The sequence below is a fragment of the Equus przewalskii genome, chromosome 5 (genome assembly GCF_037783145.1).
Source record: "Equus przewalskii isolate Varuska chromosome 5, EquPr2, whole genome shotgun sequence".
Taxonomy (NCBI): domain Eukaryota; kingdom Metazoa; phylum Chordata; class Mammalia; order Perissodactyla; family Equidae; genus Equus; species Equus przewalskii.
In genome coordinates this window covers 807,022-832,640 of record NC_091835.1, presented here as the reverse complement: position 1 = coordinate 832,640, position 25,619 = coordinate 807,022, and the positions used below count along the sequence as shown (strand labels likewise).

The following is a 25,619-nucleotide window of genomic DNA, read 5'->3' as shown; positions in this document are numbered from 1 at the left end:
ATTTGCAGAAGAACTCAATAAGTGGTGGCCATAATCACTAGCAACGCCAATCAATTTTAGACCCTCCAGTTTCTTCTTAAATGAAGGAACAGTTTATACACAATGCAGTCATCAAATTGGTGAAACATTTTACCAGCAAAAACCCTGGAGTTGGAAATCTACTTGAACAGTTTGAAGTGCTCCAGGTACTTTCGCCACAAGCGGCTTTACTGTAGACATGTCTGCCGCAAGCATTTTCGCTGCAAATATTTTTGCCACATAACTAATTGGTTTTAAGGCAATTTTGCTGCAAAAGGTAAAATAAGGAAAAATAAAAGAGGGACATTAAAAAGGACATAATGAAAAATTAATCACAAAACCAAAAAGACTTTATTGTCAAGTACAAAATATTTGAATACATTTAAAATGTGTGTAGATTCACGGCACTACTGCACAAATAACTGACTTTATTTTGCGGGTTATACCTAAGCATTTGTCAGCCAAGTCTTTTGTTCTTAGTATTACACTTTTTTTTTTTTTTTTTGTGCTTGTGATGCATCTATGCATCTTCTCACTTGGCATCCATTGCACTTTTTCTTCTTCACTAAAATTTCTTCCTTCATTAAGAGAGGCATCAGTTTCCAAATACTAGGATGCATATTTGTAACTGAGCTTTGTATGGCACTGTGAAAAGCCTTCTACTCTGTTTTTGTTCTTGGTATACTGTCACAGTGTCCATTGATAGACATTCCAAAGTTCTATGGGAAATGTGAAGCTAAGATTTATATAATGTTGACCTTAAACAAATAGATAGCCAGTTCTTTCTCCAGCACAAATGGGTTCATTTGGGATCAGCAAAGAATTGCAAGTTGGGGTCTGCAACCATGGTGAGCTATGTGCAAGATCCCAGCAGTAAGGAAGGAGAAACTCTTTTATAGAGGGGAAGAGGAAATTTGGAAGGCGGTTGTAAATGAAGAGTCCATTGGAGGAATTGAGAGTTTGACGTTAAGTGGCTTCTGTTTACTAATTTGACGTTTTCCCCCTTTGATCAAGATCTTTCTCTGAAAGCATCGCTGATCAAGAGTCAGGTTTTTCTGGTTTCAGCAGCTTTTTGTCCCTCAATACCAGGAAGGACTTTTCCTCAGTGATGTCTTACAGGGAAAGTGCACAGATTGGAAACCTATTGAGGTCACTGACCTTCAGGTAACAAAGAGGGGTGGAAGGGAAAACTCTTAGCTTTTTTCTTTTCTAAAGTCCATATGTTATGAAGGTCATAGGCATTGGAGATTATCAGGAGTGTTATGTCATCATCAAAGGTTTGGCGGACAAACTTCCAACATGCCTGCTCTGGACATCCTGGGAAAGCTGTCTCATCAGAGACATGTAGTCTGTTTCAATTCTGGGGAATCTTTACTTTCAGGTCACCAGCTGACATGCAGGTCCAGTCAGGGTTTGGTGCTTTCTTTAGGTGTGTCATGCGAATCCGAGAGTCAATTTCCTGGAGTTTTGTGGCACAAGGTTAGTTAACAGCACCTAACAGGGGCCTTTCCAGTGAGGTTGAAGAGAGTCCTACTGGAGGTGTCTTTTCCAATAGACAGAATCTCCATGTTGCAAGGTGTGGTGCTTAAGGTCTTCATCTCCCTGGACTGCACTGTGAAAGATTGCTTTCTCAGAACATGGTTATTTTTAATAGAAGCAATCAGGCCTTTGCAATACTAGAGTATATCTCATTTTATCAGCTGTGGGTCAAAAGAGGCAGGAGCCAAGTGCCTTGGGTATCCTGTGACTCTCTCAAAGGGTGAGAGTTTATGAGTTCCAGAGGGGATGGATCTGAGATCTAGAAGGACCAACTGCAATGCTTTTGGCCAAATTTTGCAATTGAAGATCTCTGCAAATTTTGCCAATTGAGTCCCAATAGCATTAGTGCATTCAACTAAACCAGAGGACTGAGGGTGGTAAGCAGAGTGAAAGTGTTGTAAAACCAGCCAAAGAGTGCAGACTTGTTGAAGTCCCGGACTGGTAAAATGGGTTCCTTGATCACCGTGAAGCTCGAGCGGAGTTCCCCAGGTGGGATAGTTCTTCCCAAAAGGACTTTCGCCACAGAAGAGGCAGCAGCCTGTCTGCAAGGGAAGGCTTCAGTCCACTGAGAAAGCACGCAAACTAGGACTAGAGCATATTTGTCTCCATGAGACGGGGAAGCTGTATAAAATCTATTTGCCAAACCTCAGGTGGCCCATTAGGTAGTTTAAAAAGTCCAGGGGCAGTACAAACGGGCTTCCCTGGATTGTGGTTTGGTCGAGTGGGAAGCATGAGATAGGCACTTTTTGTGGCCTCATTAATATTTCCCCACCAACATTGATTCATGAATGCTGTCGTTTTGCGAGTAGACCAACAGTTTAATGCATGCACAGTGGTTAGGAGTGGGAATTTGAGAATCTTTGGTAGGACTCAGTTGTTATTTGGTCTGAACCAGACCTCTTTTTATCAAACCAATAATTGTTGAATTTCCAATCTTGTCTTTCCTTTTCTGAGGCCAATTATTTGGCTTCTCTAGCCAGTTTTTCTAAGTTATCATTTGGGGAAATATCCTTTTGGACAATGGCAGAGGCTGTTGTTGGTTCCTTTAAGGGCTGCATTTCTTGAAGAAACATCAGCAAGGTGATTTTCTTTGGCTTCCAGGAAGTCAATTTTAGAATACCCCAAGATCTTAACAATAGCTAAAATGGCAGGTAAAAGTATAGCATCCAAGAATTCCTGAACATAGGCACCATTTTTAATTCCTGAACATAGGCTGATCAATAGACAGGTTCTCTGCACATAGTGGACCTGTTCCTCAGTGCCAGGAAGGACCTTTCTTGGTTATTGTGTTCCACAGTGGAGCGAAAGTGCTTAGTGGTTGGAAACCATTTAGGCCTCATTTGAGTAATACGGAAGTTCAGGAGGGAGAAGTCTCAGGAATTTCTTATTTAAAGTCTGTGGTTGGCCAAGGTCATAAGCATCAGAAATCATTTTAAATTGTTGAACTAACATCACCTTATTAGGTACATCATCTTTACAAATGTTCGACAGGTGATAAGTACAGAATTTTGCAATAAGTATACAGAGTAAGATTAAAAGCAATACTATAAGCCCAGTTTGCAGGATGGTTCTAAATCAGGAGCGCAGACCTGACGGTAACCAGCTGACCAAATCAAATACAGTGGATTATTTGGTGAAACTTGTAGCCAATGTGCTTGCTCTCTAATCTTATGTAATTGGGTTTCTATTTCCCCAGAGGCATTTATCCGTGTGCAACAGGAGGTGTTCACCACGGCGCAGACACCTCCTTGCTCAGCAAGGAGATAATCGAGGGCTATGTGATTATCCAAAACTACCTTGGCCAGTGAGTTAAGCAACCACTGCTGAGCTGAAATTGCTTTGGCTGTGGAGTCAGCCAACTCATCTAATGTCAGGGAGACATTCCTGATCGTTTGTTCATTGGCACTCACTCCGATCTGCGGGAGGAAAGTATTCCCATGGTGGCAAACCCAGAATCATGCACACCTCCTGGAAGTTCTTGGTGAAAGTGGTTATAGAAGTTTAATGGGAGAGACCAGCGAGAGGCCTCTGTTTGGTCATGTAGAGAGAGTAGGACAGTCAATACGGCAAAGGCACACTGTCCTTGTGTTCTCCAGCTGTCAAGGCAGTGAGTTTCCCAAGCATAAAGCCCATTACAAAACTTCCACATGTGAAAGTATAACCAGGGGCTGTACATAAGGCTCCCACATAAGTGAGGGTATCTATGGACTCATTCATTGGTATAGAGGCTTTAACATATTCTAAATAAGGCTCACACATTATGTTGTTACATCCAGAGATGTTGCCAAAATATATGGGTATAATCAAGAAATTTACAGACGGCCCAAGTTACATTGGGGGGTGCCATCAAATTTTTCATACAAATATTCAGAATATCTTCTCTTTCCCTCCCAAGGCTAGATTAAATTGAAACAAGGTACAGGTTTAGGCAGGCTTATCACTCTGGCTATAAAACTGGACTGTGGAACAACTTAGACAACGGCGTTTGAAATCCCAGTGAAATTCTTAAAGGGTCATTCCTGTCTTGGACTGAGTGAGGTTTCTGATGGCAAATCCAGCAATCAGAGAGGGGTTTTTTTTGCAGAGGATTGGGAAATGTGGACAAGAGCATTGTCCTTCCAAGAAAGAGAGGGAGAAAATAAAGGAAAAAGCAACAGTGAGAAGAGGGTATCCAGGCCTGGTCCAGTCATCTTGGGAAAGCTGTCTGCCTCAGATGCCAGCTGCTTCTCTTCTTAGCCAATTTGACTTGGCGTCTTCAGTGTTTGTGCAGGATCAGATGTCAGGCGCAGTCTTCTTTAGCTGTGAGATGTGTACCCAAGGCTCGAGTCCCTGAAGTTTGGCTGCCCTGTACGTAGTGAGGAGGACCTGGTATAGTCCCTTCCAAGGATATTTCAAGGGCAGCAAAATATTGGAAATGTTAGTTTGGAATGTTGTAGCCTGACATTTAAGGAAACTAGAAGAATTTAGGATCTAGTCCAGCTTACAGGTATATAACAAAACCTTAAAGACAATTAATATGACTAGGAAGGGGCTGTTCTAAACAGAACTAATTTGGGTTTAGCATTTGAATCCTCAGAGGGTCCGATTTTAAAGGGGCAGGTGTTTGCTGGAGAGGTGACTGGCTGTCTATTTGTTTACGGTCAACACTTTGGTGGCTCATATAGGGATCCAAGGCAGACTCCCAATGACTCCGAGGCTGGTGAGGGAGTGCCCTCCCCAAGGAACGAAGGGCACCAAAGAAGTGGGGTGTACAGGGTAGTTATATATCATCTTCGAACAAAGAGCATACATCACATCTGACAGGAAAGTCCCTTTGACAATTGTCACAAGATGCTTAGCTGGCACAGCAGATTAGTGGTCTGCAGGTTGGTAGTCACAAGGTGAGTGGTCACAAGGTGAGCACAGCAGGTCAGTAATTAATCCTTACTTTAGGGAGAGATACTTATCCTTAAATGCGTATATGGGGGAAGTTGCAGCCCTGTCTTTGAGGGCATCATTCTCGTCTTTGGGACATAGTAAATATTTAAAGCAGATGTACAATGCGCGCTCAACAGGCCACATCAGGCTCTTTTGGAAAAAAACAAGGTCAGGCTGAATTAGATTTAAACCAAATGGCTTCCTCCTATACTCCAGTATATCCTGTTGCTTTTAATTTATTTATCAGTTCAAATGAATAGCCTGATTTAAAGAGTCAGACCAAAGTGCCACCCAACTACTTGCAGACAGAGGACCTTAACCAGAAAGGGATGAAGCCTTAAAACAGATCTCAAATAAAGCGTGGAGAGCCTCAGAGGCACAGAAGGCAGAAGCTCAGATCCAGGAGAAACACTGACCCCAACTCCAGGGCTGGTGAGGAAAGCAGCATGCTCAATGGGCTCCTCTGTGAGTACTGCACCTGTTTGCCACCAGCCTCGGAGTTGTTGGGGGTCTTCCCTGGATCCTGATGTGAGCCACCAAAGTGTTGACCTTAAACAAATAGACAGCCGGTTATTTCTCCAGCAAAAACTGGTTCATTCAGGATCAGCAAAGAATTGCAGTTCAGGCAGTTCAAAACCATAGCAAGAACGTGCAAGTGCCCCAGCAGCAAGGGCTGTTGTAAACAGAGGAATTGAGAGCTGATGTGTAGCAGCTTCTCATTGGCTGAGCTGTGACAGTCTCTCATTGGCTGAGCTTCCTGCCGGTCAGGAAGAGGAAGTCTTTCTTCTTGCTCTCGGGCTCTGCTATCATCCCAGGGCAAGAGAGCTCCCCGTTTTGGCCTCGTGACTCCAATTTAATGATATTTCTATTTATTAATTTGACTGTAATATAAAAATGGGAGTACTGTGTCAATGGAGAAATGAAACCAAACTGTCAACCGGTTATTTTGTCTTTTACGCACAATTGCCTTATAGCCAATTAGGTATGCAGGGAAAAGGTTTGCAGCGAAAATTCTTGTGGCGAAGATGTCTACAGCAAAGATGCTTACTGCGAACACGTCGGACATGGTGTTAAGTAGAATGACTTGCCTGAGAGGCTTTGTGAAGGGAAAGGGGGAGATGACACACTTCGGTAGCTTTTCAGGAGCAGCGCTATGGAAATTAAGTTCCGGCGTGGTGTAAATCCTGGCACAGCTGCTTCAGTCTGTGTGGTCTGGGCAGGTTGTGTTCTCTCCCAGAAGTACTTTCCTGTTTGTGAGATGTGACTAACATCAGTAGCTACCTCGTAGAGTTACTCTGAGGATTAGATGAGATAATACACAGAAAGTGCTTAGAATATTGCCTGCTTAGTAAAGTAAGTTCTCATTAAAGTTAACATTATTGTTATTTTTCCCTTACGTAATGCCTTCCTTCATTTTGTTCCACCAAGGAGAGTTTTTATCAACTTCTTCCTCTTGCTCCTAATCTGGATTTGCTCCATGTCATTTTTGGGAACTCTTTGCTACCAAATGTTCTTCAAGTTAACTGTTTCCATTCTGAAAAAACTTCTTTATATCCTAACTTTCTTATTGACATATAGATCTAAAAACAGTTCATCTGAATCTGTAAAAATGAGGCACACAATCAAGAAAACATTTTAAAAAACAGTATGACTTGACTTGCCTGGATTGTAATTTCCTTAAGAGCAAGGGTGTCGTACTTTGTGTTCCCTTTCATTTATGCATGACTGATTTACACATGTCACTGACTTCTCAGGGACTGCCCTCTTCCCCCAGGCATTTAGAAATGTTGGGGGGCGGGGTGCACTGTGACAGGGGTGTAACTGGTATTTCGTGTCCTGGAGGCCAGTGTTGGTTAAATGTCCCGTAATTCAGAGAGATCTTTGTATAGCAACTAATTGTGTCACTCAAAATGCTAGTAGTCTCCCATGGAGAAATACTGACATACACAATTTATTCTTTTTTGTTTCACTGAGCAAATATATATTGATTGCCTTCTAAAGGTTGTGTGCTGAAATGTAATTTGATAGGTCTAACTCTGGAAATACACACTACAGCCTCCTAACAATATGAAAAGAGTGATACCACTGGTATCACTCTGTGACTTTCCCAACTGTACCCAAAGTGGAATTAGTATCATTTGCTTCTCAAATTAACCACCACCACTTTCACATTAAAAACGTGTATTAAAATGCTCATGCCTTTAGCCCTATTCTGGAAACTAAAAAAAGTGAAACAAATAGACATAATTTATATACCCTTGGAAATCTACTCTTCCTGTGTCTGTGGACTTCATATGAACTTACAGTAAAGATGACTGATATTACCCGTATTGCCTGTATAGCTCAGACTGTTAAATGTGATTTCACATTTAACCATGAAAAAAATAGAAAATTGATATAATGTTTTCCTATAGGAGAAAAAAGTTCTTCTCTTCTAAAATATTTATTTATCTAATATGTGTGTATATGTGTATGTATGTATATATGTATTTTGATAGTAAAAACAGAAGTAGTTTTAATCCTTTTCAAAGCAAGCGTCATTTTATAGTTGCCTTCTTTCAAAGTAGTTTACTAAAATTTCACTAGGTGGCAGTAGCATTCTGCTTCCACAGGTATGTGATTGCTATGAGTAGTAGTGTGTTTTCCAGCTAAATGTATGTTCTGAGATTTCTGAGACATTTCTTCTGATCTTCATGTTTTATCTAAATAGGTATCTTTGAAGAACGTGTTCGTGTTCAGTCTCGGTGTGTACTCAGGAGACAGGAGGCCAGTGCGCACCTGCCCGTCTGTTCTAGAGCTGGGGTCATGTGGCTCCCGTTGCTGAACTGAAGTAGACAACCTTTAAATGTCATGTTATACTTGGCCAAATGTCATCTTATGACCATATAACTATTCAATTTCCTTTCTCTTTGTTATCCTTCAATTTTGAATATTTGGGGCCTTTCTGACCATTTGGATGAGTTTCACAAAATATGCTTTTCTTTTAGAATGGAGACCTACATACTTAAGTAGCAAGAGTTACAAGATTTTCATTTCTTTTCATCCATACTCTCCATAGTTGACGTCAAGTCTTATGATTTTCCATGGAATGAACAATAAAATAGTGAAATTCAGATACTAAATAATGATAATGTCTGGCATTTATTGACGCTTTCTGTGTGCCAGGCATTGTCCCAAATGGATTGTCTCACTTTTTTTTTCCACAACAACTCTGTTGAGTAAGTATTATATTCATCTTCATTGTACAGATAAGAACATTGAGGCATAGAGAGGTTAAATAACTTGACCGAGATTACAAAAATATTTTAATTCTGAGACCTACACTCTTAAGCCATACTTTACTTTTACAACCCAGAAATTTAGATAGACCTTCTTTTCCTCCAATTCACCCACGGACAATGAAGTGAAAATTCAGTGTTCTTTTCTAATGCAAGCTTTAGGTATTTCCTGTGAGGTATACGCTCTTGATTTTAAGGTAACAAAGTTCTAGGAAAGGAACAGGAGAGGTGAAAAATAACGCTTCTGTTCCTACATTCCTCCAGAAGACCTTGAGTGTGGGGTTAATTATAAAGTTAGGTAGCAAGCCTAAGTTGTTATATTTTACATCTGGGGCATAATATAGTAGAGCACAACTATTGCTGTTGTGTAAATGGAATACTGGGTTTGACAACCTCTCCAAAGCATCTTCCAGTTCCATAATTCTATGATTCTAAGAATTTTGTCATTCAGAACTCTGAAAGAGACAGCATCTGATCCACTTAGTAATTTCAGGGGAGTGTTTTTTTAATGCTAGCTGCAGTATTATCTATTAGTAACTGTTAATAAATATTAAAAAATGCTGCCTCAAGCATGTCGATCATTCACAAAAAGCTCCTTACTAGTAACATGTGGTACAATTATGAGCCACCATTCATTAGAGAGTAATTTCTGAAAGCATGATGCAGTGTCTGCAGTGAAGAGCAAAGACCAGAGCTGTTTAGTAACTCTGAATTCAATGCCAAGAATGTGTAAATATTTCATCTTTTTATCCCCAGATAGTAAATTATGTACTCTTGGAGGCATTAATTCCTTCAAACCTGTGGACTTCACTGAATGCACTGAAGCAAGAATTCTAAATGAGCATCCTGGTCTGAAATTTAACTTCAGCTTCTAGAAGCTCCCAGCATTCCCACAGAAACAGCTCTCACATGAGAGAATTGGGCTTAGAGATCTTGATTGTCTCACACTGTAAATAGCGCATAAATTCTCAAATGTGCCATCATGGGGGGAGGGGGCAAAAGTATCCTGAGACTTGTCAGATTCCCCTTTATTTTCTAAATGAGGCATCATAGGTAGTGTCATTGCACTAAACCAGGAGCAGGTTTAGAGCTCAGTTTCAGGGATTTTCATGGAATATATACTCATCTGTTTTCAGTGTATAGAGGAGTGTTTCTCTACTCTTTTCATGTCTTGTTCCATCTTTAGATTTGCTGTGAGTAAACTTGGATTGAGGGATGAAAGTGAGAAACTTTGTGCTGACTACAGAGTAAAGATTTGGCCTAATTAGATATAAATGAATAGAAAGGAAGATAGAAAAAGTAAGGGAAAGAATGAGGGGGAAAGAAAAGTTTTGATGTAACTGAACATGTTCTGAATTAGAGGCCAGGGTACAGAGGTGGAAAAAGAGTCACACCAGCCTTCCCTCCGCTTGGTTTAGGATCATTTGATGCCAGTGACATTGTTTCTAGAACAGGGAGGGGTAAAACCGAGGCAGAGGCAGCTGGTTGGATTTTTCACGAGCACAGTAGCTATGCTGACACACCTGTGAGGCATCTGCCCCTCAGAGCTCCTGCTGCACCTGGTACACCCTGGGCTTGCCTGGTCCCGGGTCTCATTAGACCCCTTTTCTACGCTTTTCCAGAAATGGAAATCGCCCAAACTGTCCCCACCACAGTGATGTGGAAAAGTTTGGTTTTGTGGTTTGAGCATTGCTGTAACCAGTAGCAGAGGCAGGGCCAGTATCCTCGGAGAATTTGGTCCCTAAAGCCTCCCTCGAAGAACTCAGTCATAGCTTTGGACTTGCCACTGCATGGATGGGGTGCATTTCACTTCTCCTTTGAGTTTCACTGTGCCGCCTTTTGTCACTAACTTCAATGCCTTTGATTAGCCACGGTGAAGGTCTCCCTCCTAAATTCCACAGCAGAATGATCAAAACTCTGTTTCCATCTGAATTTCCAGAAGGAAGATACAGCCAGCTGACCATAGCTGGGCCTTGAACCTACAGTGCGGTGTATTTTGGGAGGTTACTCAAGATGGAAAACCAGTATTTCAAATACAAGCCAGTTTCCTGAAGGAGGTTCAAGAATTGGTACCAAAGAGACCAGATGTAAACCCAGAATTCAAGGTGTGAGAGCCAAGAGTCAGGAATGCAAGAAAATTTGATTGAAGTGAGAGCAGTCGAGAACAGTTGAAGATGGTCCGGATAGAATGATGTCCAAGAATACTATTGATTGTCTGTGGCCAGCAGGAGGAGGTATGTAGGTGTGTTAACATTAACAGTTCCAGGCCATTCAGTTCAAATTAGAGACTGTGCTAGACAAGCTATGGAGAGCATAAGAGGGAGGCTGGGGAGAGGTGGAGAGGTTGGGGGAACTTTGATCTTTTGAGTGCTCTGATTCTGTTGTTCTTCCGTTGCATTCCACAGACCTAGATTAAATGCTTTGCAATATAAAATAATGTCTAATAAGACAAATAAAATTTTTGATGTTGTCCCTCCAGTTTATTACTTTATTACTTTGCTCCAAGACAAAGAAGCCGAATAGAGAAACGTGTGTACCTAATTTCATTAATAAAGAAAAATTCTTCATGGATTTAGATTCCAGGGGAAAATCAATGTTTTCAGTAGCTGTACCTAAAGGTCTGTACCACAAGATGGTGCTCATCCATTAAAGTCATGCTGTTTTTCAAGAAGTTGCCCCTCAATGGTCTAAATTTTTTAATCTAAAACATGAGATGTTATTTATGTATTTACTTTTCTTTTAGTACAAGTTTTCTTAACAAGGAAATACAGTGGGTTTTAAATTTAAGCTGTTTAGTTAACATGTGCCTCTTTTATGGAGAGAAAACCTCCAGGAATTCCACTTTTGTTTTGCTCTAAAGATCTTTTATTATATAATTTTTGATATGCTAGTGACTCAAAATGTGCTCATTCTCTTCTTTCATTTCCTTTAAACTCGAGATGGTGCAGCATAAGCCAGCGGAGTTAAAAACTCAAATTCGTGTAACCAGAGCTTTTGTGGACAGCTGTCTCCAGCTGCATGAAGCGGGCCGTCTGGACTCAGCCGCTTCCATGGCAAAATACTGGTATGCGGGCGACAGCGATTGCAATGTGGTGTTTGCACAGGCTGTTAGGGAATTCTTCCAACTTTAGACTCAGGCTGGAGGGTCTCAAAGGAAGAAGCCTATGTAAATGAAAACTAGAAGCGAGAACCAACGTATTTAAAAATGCTGAAAGGTCCTATTAAGCGTATTTATAATGTGCTAAAAATTACTCAAGTTGATATTTAACTTTTAGCTTGCCATTGAAAATAAAATATTAAGAGATTGAAGTAGGATGACTGATTAGTTCATTCAAGTAATAGTTTAATTTCAGCTTATCTGAAGAGCAGCAGTTTAGTGAGACCAAAAAAGAACAGTAAAACTTAGAGACCTGAGATCCTGAGATAGAGTCCCAGTTCTTTCACTAAATAACTGTACTCAAATTTAATTCTCTCTGGGCCAAGATTTTGACATCTGTGAAATGAGTGGATTGGATTGGATTTTTATATTGTGGTGTTTTCCAGATCTAAGAAAAATTTCTAAAGAAGTGGCTGTCCCATAAAAATTGCACACACTCTACTAGGTAAAAAGGAAAAATGTCCTATTAACTTTAGAAAGGCTTTCATTTGCATTAAAGATGATTAGCAATGTTATTAAAGATGAGTTAATTGAAAAAAGACCCCTATAAGGCTTTTGTGTATTTTAAGATACAAGAGCATAGTTTAAATCAGATTCGGGAAGTGGGTTTGGTTTCCTCTGTTTTACAAAAAACAAACATTCTTACATCTCATTAACCCAAAAATAACCTAGAAAAAATTCCTGTCATTATTCATTAACTTGCATTCAGTTCAGTCAGAGGTAGAACAGGGAAATATGCAGAAGAGTGCTTTATGTAATGATTCCAAGATAATAAAATTGCGGGGATGAAATTGGTGTGGAATTACTAGGAACTTAGACTTTTGAGGAAAGCATTTTACATTTACCTTTATAGCAAGTTCTTTGACTAGTTGGAAAAAGTGTAAAAATATTTTAGATAAGATATTTTTGGAAGAATAGATATTTGGACAGCTTTTGACCTCATTCTTCTTTGAAAACACTGGGTTTATAGACATGCTGATATTTCACATTGAAGCAGAGGAAGCGACTAGTTATGGCCCAGTAAATATTTCACTAAAATACTTACCAAACACAAAAATTTATAGAATTCCAACTATTGTTGCCCCCAAGTCTTGTCTGTTAATCATTATATTGTTACTGTATTCTTAGGGATATCCTCACCTGTCCTCTGGCTTAAGTTAAAAATGATTTTAAATAGGAAAATGTGTCTATGCTTTCCTTTGCTTTATGTTTTCCACTATTGAAAAATAAGTTGAAAAGAATTTTGAGCTAAATTCTATTTTTATCTTAAGTTGAATACAATCTCTACCAGTTATCATATGGATTTTAAAGATAATTAAGATTGTTGTGATAAGATCAGAAAAGAGTATTTCTCAAGTATTGCATATTAATACACATATACTTCAGGAGTAATAATTCCTAAATCACCTTTAATAAGTTTACTCTATGATGGCATGTACTTTAAGAATAGTCTTCCTTCTTAGGTTTTCCTTTTTTCTTTCAGTTTATTTCTGAAAACCTTAAAAAAACTTTTTCACAGTTACTGAAATTCAGAATTGCAACCTTCAAGTAGGAAGAGACATCTTGGAAGGAGAAAAAGACATATTACAAAGGCAAAAGGAAATAGGTGGCTGTAAAATTATACAGTTAACTTAGATCATATAGAGAATCTAAATAAGTTAGACCAAATTCAAATTTTTACTATATCCTTTTCAGGCCTAAAGTAGCCAAAACTTAATAATCTAAACTTTCTACATTTTGTTTCCAGCCTCAACAAGAACCCAGCCAGAAATATAGTTGATGAGGAAAGTATTCATTGTGTGAAAACTCTCCTGAGATTTATTTCGTATGTAATTTGTATCAATCTTCTCTGGTTGACTAATATGGCTAACTTTAATTGTTTGATAAATGTATGCATGTAAGCACTCATAAATCATGTTTCCTGATTGTGAAGCACCTCATGAAAATCCATTTTAAACGTTTCTTTCCTGCTTTTTTATTTTGGTCGTCTAGAGCATCTGAGTTACAAAACAGACCAGCTTATGACTGTGTTTAGCTCCACGGAGGCGGGGGGTACATGTGGGAGTTCCCAACCGCAAAGTGAATATGGCTGTGGTATGACACTCTCCTGGATGATGGGAAGAGAAAGGAAAATTTCTTTCCTGTACTTTGTACATTGAGAATAGAGGGAAAAGAGGTGCAAAACCTTTGCATTTTCAACTGACTGCAGAGTGTTTTCAGGCAGATGGCAATAGCTTTATGTTATTGGCTCACCACTACGATTTTGTCATTTTAAGGAAAAGTGAAGAGACCAGTAGCCTAAAGCTTGATGCTTGGCTTTATTGAATCGTTGTACAGAAGGACTAATATCACTTTTTTATAGTTTAATAATATTTTATTTTATTGATTAACCATAATTATACAGGTTATTTATAGTTTTTTACTATGACAACAATGCTACAACACTTTTATACATTGATCTTAGATACATGTGTTTTCGATTACAACAGGACAGAGCCCCAAAAGTAGTACTGCTAGTTGAAAAGTATGCATATTTTAAATATTAATACGTTTCTGGATTATTTCCTCCCGTTTGCAGCAACTCAAATGAACAAAGTCTGTGGATGACTTCTCCTCCTAAGCTATGAATGTTATTGCCTTTTAAAGTTTGTGTTAATCTAATGGGTGAAAAATAGGTTATTATTCTTCCTTTAATTTGCATTGACTATTAATTATTTTATTTTATTTTACTGTGGTAAGAACACTTAACATGAGATCTCCCCTCTTCACACGTTTTTAAGTGTGCTGTCCAGCATTGTTCACCAGGCGCGATACTGTATGCAGATCTGTAGAGCTCATTCATCTTCCTAATTGAAACTTTATGCCTATTTATTAGTGAATCCGCATTTCTCCTCCTCTTAGCCACTGGCAACCACCATTTCTGTTTGAGTCTCTGAATTTGTCTATTTTAGAACGTCATATAGGTGGAATCATGTAGTATTTGTCTTTCTGTGACTGACTTATTTCACTTAGCAGCATGTCCTCAGGTTCAGCCAGCTTGTCACAGACTGCAGAATTTCCCTGTTTTAAGGTTGAATAGGATTCCATTGTATGTATATACTACATTTTCTTTATTCCTTCATCTGTCCATGGACATTGAGGTTGTTTCTGCATCTTGGCCACTGTGATTAATACTGCAATGAACATCTGCCTGCTAATATTGCTTGGAGGTCCTGATTGCAATTCTTTTGTATAAATACGTAAAAGTGGGATTTATGGATCATATGGTAGTTCTGCCTTTTTTTAGGGACCTCCACACTGTTTTCCATAGTGGCTGCACCAAGTTAAGTTCCCTCCCACAGTGTCCAAGCGTCTGATTTCGCCACATCCTGACCAACACTTGCCGTTTGTTTTTTTGTTAATAGCCATCCTGACAGATGTGAAGTGACGTCTCATTGTGGTTCTGATTTGCATTTCCCTGATGATTAGTGACAGGGAGCATTTTTTCATATACCTGTTGGGTATTTAGATGTCTTCTTTGGATATAGCACTTGTTTAAAAGGAAAACACAGAAAAATGGCACTACAGAAAATTTAACCTGCATCTGAAAAGGATCTAAGTTGTCATATTTAAATATTTGATTATTTACTTTGCTCTAAAAAACAAAAGTATTAATTTCTTCCAACTAGAGTTATTTCTTTCAAATTAAAAGAAATTAAATACACACTTTATTATATCACATACAAATCTTCCTGTTATTAGTTTAAAGCAGTCCAAGTTTGTCAATAGGCCGCATCCTCTTCTGTATTTCTCCCTCCATCTCTGTAATTTCTCCTTTCCCTCTTCCCATAGTCTTTTGCCTCAATAACTTCCTCATGGCATTTCTCCTCATCACTCTAGAAAATATATTTTTCCTCTTATTTAACAATATTTTCAGTTTATAAAATTTTCCCAAGGAAGTTTTTGCTTTATAGAGGGAAGTCCAATTTAGTTCTGAATCTGAGAATGAGAATGCTGTGGGCTTCTAAAAACTTTCTAATTTTAATCTAAATACAGAGTATCTAAAGGGAAAAATGATCAAACTAGTATTCAAACTGACTTTCAAATTTATCACTTTGGCAATCATAATTGAAAACATTTGATGCACTTATAGTCCTTAATGAGGAAAATAAACATTTTATTAAAGTTACACTTAGAATAGAAGCTCCAGCATAGATATAATTTACTAGTTTTCTGTAGCCATTGGGCAGCTCAGAAAGCTCAAATCACAGGGTGTATATAATTTATAATCTTTTATAAAAACTCAGCAAGAACTAGGGCTTGTTCCTTCCTTAGGAATGTGTGCATGCAGTAGCTAACTGGCTTCTTTTTTTATCCATCCTTGGACTTGGGTTTTGCTCTATCCTTCCAGAACTGCTTCAAATAGGCCTTAATCAGAAGCAGATTTATTGTTTAGCTTTGTATAGTCATGACACCAGGAGTAAACACTGAGTTACGCCAGCACAAATTAAATCATCACGGGAATTTTGCCTGTGCGTTTTCATGTTTTATTCAGAATATTAATTCATCTCATGCACAATATTCGTAATGCTAAGAAGGTTAAATAATAATGGATGTTTCTATTTTCTACTTCACTGTGCTGTTACAATGGCTGCTGGGAATGTAGCCACGTCGTGGCTCATTGTGCGTCTAGTTTAGTTTGGGTTCTAAGGAAGGCATAGCAGGTGGACAGGGCCCAGGATCAGAGTGCAGCATCAGTCTTGGTCTCTTTTCTCAGAGGCAATTCCTTCAGGTCAGTAACAAGCAAAAATTGTAGCTTGATGGCTTCTTTGAAATCCCTGGCTTCAATTTGAAAGACATGTTTCCTTTCAGAAATAATAATCCCCTTCTTGGCCAGCTTATTAGTTCAAAGATCATATGAACTTTTAAACTAGATGGCTCTCTCTCTCCCCGACGACATCGGGAAGGAACTTTTTATAAGATAATGGAAGAGAGCAGTAGATAATATCAAAAAAGCTAATCCAACAAATTAGGCAGTATGTGGATGCAGTGTACAGACTGATTTGATAGAAAAAAATCATGCTAATTGTGTTTCTCATATCCTCAGATTAAGCTGTATTATTTGTGTGTGTGTATGTGTTGCTGACTCTTGGTTTCACAGATAAAAGTGGTACCTTTTTTGCTTTTCTGTTTTGTTTCATTTTATTTGTTTTCGGGGTTTTTTTGTTTGTTTTTAAAGAGCTGGTCTTGAGCATGTGAGTCTGTTTCTGTCTTACTCAGGCTTGGGACCTCTGAGAAGTGGGGCTTGAGTTTGCCACTTTTCAGGCCTTCTCTGCCGTGCTGGGAAGAGCAGCCAGAGATACAGAGCGTCATCCCTGTGGGGCTAAGCACCCTCCTGCTGCCTTGCTCTGTGCACTTTAGTTGACGACTGAATTTGATTAGTAACCTATAAAAGGTCTACTGATCTCTGTCATTGCCTGCTCCACTGGAACGTCCTTAATGTGAAACACATGCCCTGCCCGGTCCAGCCTGAGCCCGCTGAAGCCGAAGCCAGGTGGGCCCAGTAAATGCAAGCGCTGGATTCTGTAGGCAACAGTGGAATCTCTTCAAAAGAAGAATTATATTTGAAAACACAAAGGTCTCTAGGTTTCATGTTTCATCAGAGAGTAGGTGTTGAGACTTTAAAATTCCTTTGTAATACAGTAATTGAAATAAGTAAATAATTACCCAGTTCTTACTGTTTGCATGGTACCATGATGAATATGGAGAATAATAACCAGAATTGGTCATGTTCCTAGAGAGCGGTCACATTTAATGTCTCAATTAAAAATTATTAAAAAAAAGAACAAACAGATTCTATACTTAAAAAATATGCCTTTGCATTTGTCTGCTAGGAAAGTCTGAAGCTCAATAATGCTTCCCACCCACCTGGGCCAATGACAGTCTTGTGCTGTCATAAGAAAGGTCCTTGCCAACGTGCTGGGACACCCACCTTCTCCCTCCAATGGCCAGTACTCTGTTATGTGACCATGAAATAGCAGCCGTTAATTAGTAAATGTATTAACTTCTCTGCCTCTCGGTTCCTTTACCTGCAAAACGGTAATATTTATCCTCCCTAACTCCTGAACTGAGAGGATAAAATGAGGTGAGAAAAGGTAAAAACAACTGTACAGTGTCGTGGTTGCTGTCACCGCCACCAAAAGTGAATTCCTAATAACATTTTTTTGTTTTTTTCTAGCAGTGGACTCAGCCACTCAGTATTTTAACTTCCTATATTACTGGAGTGACTATTAACCATTTCCAAAAAATAAGTTACTTGTTAACTTTGTGGGAAGTAATATTTTCTGAAGCGTCAATTTATACCCGTGATGGCGGCAGTGATGGTGGGAATCTTAAAGAAATGTTATAAAATACGTGCTCTCTTTTTCTTTTGTTTTCTGTAAAACCAGTGGATTTAAACTTTTTGGGGAAACATTAAAGATAACAAGAAATTAAGACATTCCATCCATTTCTAAATCCCAAACAACCTCTTTTTTAGAATGCTATTATATGTGCTGAATTTCACAAAATTAAATCAAATGTAACATATTTATAAAAGTTATTTTGAATTTGTACTCTCTTAAGCAAACTAAAACAAAGCTATGCAGGTAATCAATATCTTAATAGAATTTTATAATTATACCAATCTGGGATGAATGCCATACTGAGAAAAAAGTAATTTATGAAGAAATTTTATTGTTTGGATTTTATTAAATGAATACTTTTGTTACCTGATGAGACAAAATTTATAATTTCTAATATCTTTTGTTTATTCATTCAGTCATCTTCTGATTTATCCAGAGCTTATGTGGATGCCTGAGTTTGGCCAATCTCTGGTGGCACCAATGAAATAATGGGGGAACTGATTGCAAGAGAGATTGTGGTGACAGGCAGACGTCTGCCCACATCCTGGAATCCTATTACAACTAATCTGGTTTTAAATCTGCTCAAGATAAAATGCAACCTGGAAAGGGAGCAAACACTAAACATGCTCCCTCTGTAGAGGAAGGAGTCAAATACAAAAAAAGATTAACACAATGGGAGGAGAAATCTTTGAATCCAAAGATTCTAAAATTCTCCAAAATAAGGCTTAACTTTTAATTTTGTATATTACTAAAAAGCAAAGATTTCCTGATTCTAAAAGCCTTAGTGTCTTATTTATCCCTAAAATTCTAAAAAAGCATAATTGCTTAAATCTTGCAGATTTATTTATTATTAATTTATTTAATTTATTATATAATTATAAATAATTAATTTATTAATTTAATTAATTTAATTTAGGATTTATTATTAGGCAGAAATTTTATTATACTGTAAAAACATTAATAATACTTAGAGCTCATTGACTTTGAAAGGGAAAGATAAATATAATTTAGAATGTAAAATAACTTCAGCTATCTTTGCTCCCAATTCCTCAGACATAGTGGTTTCTACTACCCACCCTAAGCCTGTGTTGGTGAGCAGTGGAGCCCTGTCTTCAAACAAAAGCCTGTGCAGAGTCCCTGTGAGATGCTGATGAACGAAGAGCCACTCTAGTGGAAGCGGGAAGCCTTCCTACCTCACTGCCTGGGAACCAGCATTTGCCTCCCCCAACTAGAGAACGCGGTTGCTTCTCTATCTACTGACACCTGGGCTTTCAAGAGATTTCCATCCCAGTTTAATTTATAGGAGAACACAGAACAATCCATCATCCTTTAGTTTCAAGATATTGGTAGATTATATAGATATCAAAACAGTAACTTTTATTTTGAAGCAGTGTACTTTTTAAAGTTAATTTAACAAATCTTTATGTCTTCTCTAAGCCACGATGTTGAATATGATGGCAAATGAAACTGGCAGGATCTCTGCCTGCTTAATAAGTGAATAAGCAAATAAGTTGTCATAAAGAAGTAAATAAGATAATTTCAAATCATGATAAGTGCAATAAAAGAAATACAGTGATCATTTAGAATAGGAAAGTGGGAGACAACACTTAATTTGAGACTTAAAAGTAATTGTTATCGTGGGGCCAGCCCCATGGCTGAGTGGTTAAATTTGTGCGCTCCGCTGCGGTGGCCCAGGGTTTCGCAGGTTTGGATCCTGGGTGCAGACATAGCACGGTTCATCAGGCCATGTTGAGGTGGCGTCCCACATGCCACAACTAGGAGGACTTGCAACTAGGAGATACAATTATGGACCAGGGGGGATTTGGGGAAAATAAAGAAGAAGAAGAAAAAAGATTGGCAACAGTTGTTAGTTCAGATGCTAATCTTTAAGGAAAAAAAAAGATTGGCAAGAGTTGTTAGCTCAGGTGCCAATCTTTTTTTAAAAAAAGTAATTGTTAACAAAAAAGATAAACCATTAATTTGTAAACTGCTGCATCATTTCAGGACGTGATTTCTTTGTATATACTGGTGAGACAGTGAATAAAGTCATTTTTAAATGGAAACAGATGTATTCTTGTTCAACTTAGAAAACCTAAACATTGCATTTGGTGTTGTTGATATTAAACATTGGTTTTTTTTCTGAGGAAGACCAGCCCTGAGATAACATCTGTTGCCAATCCTCCTCTTTTTCCTTGAGGAAGATTGTTGCTGAGCCAACATCCATGCCCATCTTCCTCTGTTTTATGTGGGATGCTGCCACAGTGTGGCTTGACAAGCAGTGCTAGGTCCGTGTCAGGTGTCTGAGCCTGGGAACCCCGGGCTGCTGAAGCAGAGCATGTGAACTCAACCCACCGGGCCAGCCCCTTAAACATTGTTTTTTAATGTAATCATTGCAACTGGGTAGAGCAGAAGGAAGAGAAAATACTTAGACACTATTCCTTCCTAGAATTAACACACCTTTGATTTGCTCTTGGGTAGAAGTTTGTATGATTGCCAGCTTGAGTTCTTGCTCATATGTGCTAAATACCATGCAAAATGGGTTAAAATAAATTTTTATTCGATTTTACTGTATTTGCCACTTTCATCTTCCTCCTACTACCTGGTAGCAATACAGGACTAGACCACCTGCCCCCAAGATCCTGTCTGTTTTTTCTCAATCTTAAAGGAAACTAGATTTTAGAAGCACATCTGTAGGACAAAAACTAAATTAACATAGCAGGAAAAGCCTACTGTGTAGTGGTGGACAGACCTGGGTTTGAATGGACTCTATCATTTAGGAGCCATTGGACCGCAGGCAAGTAATTTAACATCTCACAATTCTTTCAGGTGCAAATGACAAAAGAAACCCAATTCACACGATCCTAAGCAAAAGTACTAGCTTCAAAGGATTGTGGAGTAGCTCACATAGTCTAAAGAACTGTGGGAACTAGGGTCTCAAGGGCCTGTGTCTGGGGCTTAGAACTGCCAGCACTTACACTGTATCCAGTTATTTTTACTTTTCTTTGCAAATTGACCCAATGGACACTGCAGAGAAATGCCATTGCAGGGCCTGTAAAGATGACCTTGGGCTGCTCCAGGCCTACATCCTTCAGCACGATGTCATTTTAAGGTAGGGAAAGGTGCTCTGTGATTGACAGTCCCGTCAGGAACACGCGGACGGGGGAAGCAGTTCCTGAAGCAGGCAGTGGAATTGTCAAAAGAAAAGGAAGACAAGTCTGCTGGGTAGACATAAATTCTCCTCAGACACTCACAGAGCTGTTAACAGTCCACAGAGCTAGGAACAGATTCCAGGAATCTTTATATAGCAGAAAGTGAAAGGCTTTCTAAGGTAGGATATTTTCTTAGAATGATCTCTGGGATGTTTTCTGTCTCTCCTAAGCTGGGTGTTTTCTTTGTCTTGCCAACTTCAGTGTGGTTTTGCACCCAAGAAGAAGCATGGGTTGTGTCATAGGCTTAAAGCTGAAAGCAGAAAAGGGAATTCAGAAGGTGTTTCTTAGCCTTCCCTTTGGTTTTATTTCTTAAATCGCTGATCTTTGTGTTTTGCCTGTGTGACTTTGTCCCCTAGGGAGGGGATTTATCATCTATATCTCATGCAGTGCCAAGTGCTCAAGAAACGATGAATAATAATAACGCTCAAAAGAACTGACTGGTCCAACACAGCAAGAAAGCCACACTGTGTAAGTAATTAATGAGAATCAAAAAGCCTGAATAACTTTGGTTTTTGGTGAGATTTTTAGAATCATAATTATTGCTGTAAAATTATTTTTGCCCTTTATTTATTTGATGGTGTCATTAAAAATCACAATATGTAAAGGAAGCTGTTTTGATTTGCTATTTAAAATCTAACTGCAAATCTTTCCTCATCTAGTAACTTTAGTAGTTTATTGCTCAAGGTATAAGATTTCCAGGAGACTGGTGTTTTTCATGTGTCAGTATTATTTTGGGCACACACAGCATTTATTTATTTGGAGTCATTAGAAACATTTGACATTGAGATGGAAAACAACTGTAGGCCTGTGATGTCTACTGCTTTATAATAAATGTTGAAAAGAAGTTCTACTCTACTTTTGAAGTCTCATTTTCCATTTTTAAGAAAAAGTTACAGAAAACTTCAAACATACTCAAAAATAGTGAAGATAGTATAATGAACCTCTAGCGTCAACATTTGCCAATGTATCTCCCCCACTTCTTTTTTCTCAGTTATTTTAAAGCAAATGCCAGACAATTTTATTTCACACATACAGATATATTTCAGAATAGGTATCTGATTTATGAAGATGTTTTTACATAACATCAAGGACATTATCATAATTTTAAAACTGTAATGAGTTCCCAATTAACGTTAAATTTGTCTTGGTTGTATCAAGAATGCCTTTTGTAGTTGGTTTGTCCAAATCAGGATGCAAACAAGGTCCATAAGTTGCTTTTTTTTTGTATTATCTTCTAAGTCTCTCTTTTTTTTAATAATAGTCCACTTTCTCTCTTTTTTTCTTTTTCTTTTTAAATTTTATTTTTTTAATTAACATACAGCAAATTTGCCTGGCTTAGGTATACATACATACAGTTAAATTGCCTTTGTTTTGGTTCTTTGAATTTTTGCATGTATATAGATTCATGCAAACACCACCACAATCAGGACACAGAACAGTTCCATTACCCCAAAAACTACCTCGTGCCCTTTATAGTCACATCCTTTCTGCACCTCTAACCCCTGGCAACCACTGATCTGTTCTCTGTTATTACAGTTTTGTCATTTTGAGACTGTCATATAAATGGATCAAATAGTATGTAACATTTTGAGAATGACTTCTTGGCAAAAATGAATTTAAGATTCATTCATGTTGTGTGAATTAATAGCTCCTTCCTTTTTAGCCCTAATTAGGATTCCACTGTATGGACGGACCACAGTTTGTCTGTTGTTCACCTACTTAAGGACATTTTGGTTGCGGAGATTAAATACCCAGAGAGGAGCTGTTGAGTCATAAAGGTGAATGTATGTTTCACTGTCTGGGAACTGCCATGCTGTTTTGCAGAATGCCTGTACCACTTTGCCTTTCCACCAGCAATGTGAGAGTTCCAGTTGCTCTGCATCTTCTCTAGCACTTGTATTTTTTATTTCAACCATTCTAATAGATGGATAGTGGTATCTCCGTGGCTTTAATTTGCATTTCCCTAATGGCTTATGATATTGAACAGCTTTTCATGTGCTTTTTTGACTTCCACATATCTTCTTTGGTGAATTGTCTGTTCAGATCTTTTGCCCATTTTTCAGTTGGGTTGCTTGTTTTCTTGGTATCCAGCTTTGAGAGTTCTTTATGTATTCTGATATTGTCAAACATAAGGCAAAGCCAGGCTGACACAGATTCAGCTAGTAAAGAAAAATGAGCCCTTTTGGACTCCGTTTATTGCTTACATAGAGAGTGAAAAGACGAGTAGCCAAAGGTGCCAGCTCTCTGTGGCCTTTGCACAGGATGACACTGAAACAAAAGAGGCCAGAGGACTGCGGCAAGAATGAGGGGGCACTCTGTTACTGAGGATTCCATTCCATGATGCTGCTGATCAATTTTATAGCTGCAGGTGTGCCCTAAGGGTAGCGAGGCAGAAAGCCTCGTACCCCATCAGAACACTGCAATGATAGGAAACTGTCTCTTGACAGCCCCCTGGGTAGATAGGGAAACGAATGAGAAATGGCCTGGTAGCAGCATCTTGCAAGTCTCCCGTGTTCAGATATTCCAGGGCAGTCTCAGGGCTTTCTGTCAAGATTCAGCTACCTACGTGGCCTCTGTAGAAATGTGCATGGTCGTCAGACTCGGCTGCTCCCCTGTAGATCCAAGTCCTTAGTTGGATATGTGATTTCTAAATATTTTCTCCCTATCTATAGCTAGTTCTTTCATTCTCTTAATAGTGGGCTTTGTAGAGCAAAGTTTTAATTTTGATGAATTCCAATTTATCATTTTTTTCTTTTATGGATCACACATTTCATATCATATCTAAGAACTCTTTCCTCAAACTCAAGTCATAAAGTTATTCTTCTTTTAAGAATTTTATATTTTACATTGTTCATTTAGATCTATATTCCATTTAGTAATTTTTATAAGGTGTGAGATTATGTCAAGGTGCATTTTTTTGCATATAGGTCTAATTCTTCCAATACCACTTGTTGAAGAGTATCTTTTTTTCATTGAATTGCCTTTTCACTTTTGTCAGATCAATTGACCATATTTGTGTGGGTCTATTTCTGGACTCTGTTCTGTTTCATTAATCTATGTATCTTCCCCTTTGCTTAGTTATAGTAGCTTTATAGAAAGTCTTAAAATCAGATAAGGAGATTCCTCTAGCTTTATTCTTTTTTTCCAAAATTGTTTTGGCTTTTCTAATTTTTTCTCCTTTCCATATAAATTTTCGAATCAACTTGTCTGGATCTACAAAAAAAATCCTGCTGGGGTTTTGATTGGAATTGCAGTAAATATATAAATCACCTTGGAGGGAGTTGCTATTTTTATCATGTTGAATCTTCCAATCCATGAATGGGAATGTCTCAATTTATTTAGATCTTTGATTTATTTCTTCAGCGTTTCATAATTTTTAACATAGAGATCCTATATGTTTTGTTATATTTACCATTAAGTATTTCTTTTTTTTTTTTTGGCAGCTACTGTAAATTGTATTGATGTTTAATTCTGGTTTACAATTGTTTATTGCCAATATAATTGATTGTTGTTTGCTGACCTTGTATCCTGTGGTCTACTAAACACACATAAATTCTGAGAGTTTTTTGTAGATTCCTTGGGATTTTCTAAATAGACAATACTGTCATCCATAAACAGGGACAGTTTTATTTCTTGTTAATCTCTATGTCTTTCATTTCTTTCTTTTTTCTTTTTTTCTCTTTCTTTCCTTCTTTTCTTCTTTCTTTCTTCTTCTCTCTCTCCCTCCTTTCCTTCCTTTCTTTCTTTCTCTTATTTTACTTACCAGGACTTCCACTACAATATTCAGTAGGAATGGTGAGAATGGACATCCTTGTTTGTTCCTGATCTTAGAATGGAAGATTTGGGCTTTCACATTAAGTATGATTTTTTAAAGTAGATTTTTAGTAGATGCTCTTGATCAGGTTGAAGAGGTTCCATTCTATTCCTAATCTGATGAGAGTTTCTATCATTAATGGATGTTGAATTCTGTCAAATGCTTTTTTTTCTACATCAATTGATATGATCATGTGGTTTTTCTTCTTTGGATTATTAATATAGTGGATTACACTGATTGAATTTTGAGTATTGAACCAATCTTGCATTCCTGGGCTAAACCCCAGTTGGTTATTGAGTATTATAATTTTTGCATATCATTTGGTTCTATTTGATATAGTTTATTGGTAATTTTTGCATCTGTCTTCATGAGGAACATTTGACTGTAATTTTCTTTTCTTGCACTGTCTTTGCCTGGTTTTGTTATCATGGTAATGTTGACCTCATAAAATGAGTTAGGGATTATTTCTCCCTTTTTCCTCCATTCCATTGATTTGTTGGAAAAAACCTGGTTATTTATTTTGTAGATTGTCCACCATTATTGATCTGTCTGATTGATCTCTCATGGTGACTTCTAATTTATTTCTCTATTCCCCTGTGTTTCCTGGAGGCTCATTGTTAGAGCTGGAGGCTTGGTTAGCTTCAGGCCCAAAAAACTCAGTAAGTGGTGCTGTGAATATTCTATTGCATCACACCATGAGACACATAATATCTAATTATTTCACTTTATAATATAATATTAGTTATCCACTGAGATTGATCAGTGGATTCAGATGGTATTAGTCTGATACCTCTATAAAATTCC

At 38.1% G+C, this 25,619-nt stretch overlaps 1 protein-coding gene across 22 annotated transcripts in view; it reads left to right on the top strand.

The window, feature by feature from the left end:
- Positions 1–25,619, top strand: part of ACADL (acyl-CoA dehydrogenase long chain) — a 53,110-nt gene that overhangs the window by 23,992 nt on the left and 3,499 nt on the right. For 11 of the 22 annotated variants that reach the window (XM_070618186.1, XM_070618191.1, XM_070618189.1 and 8 more), the window contains 5 exons: positions 10,192–10,486; positions 11,192–11,316; positions 13,157–13,234; positions 18,846–21,469; positions 22,665–22,779. The gene's annotated coding sequence lies outside the window, so the exon portion shown is untranslated. Of the gene's footprint in view, positions 1–525; positions 1,183–7,684; positions 8,088–10,191; positions 10,487–11,191; positions 11,317–13,156; positions 13,235–18,845; positions 21,470–22,664; positions 22,780–25,619 lie in introns of those variants that run through there. The other 11 variants (XM_070618192.1, XM_070618173.1, XM_070618172.1 and 8 more) reach the window with 6 other exon arrangements.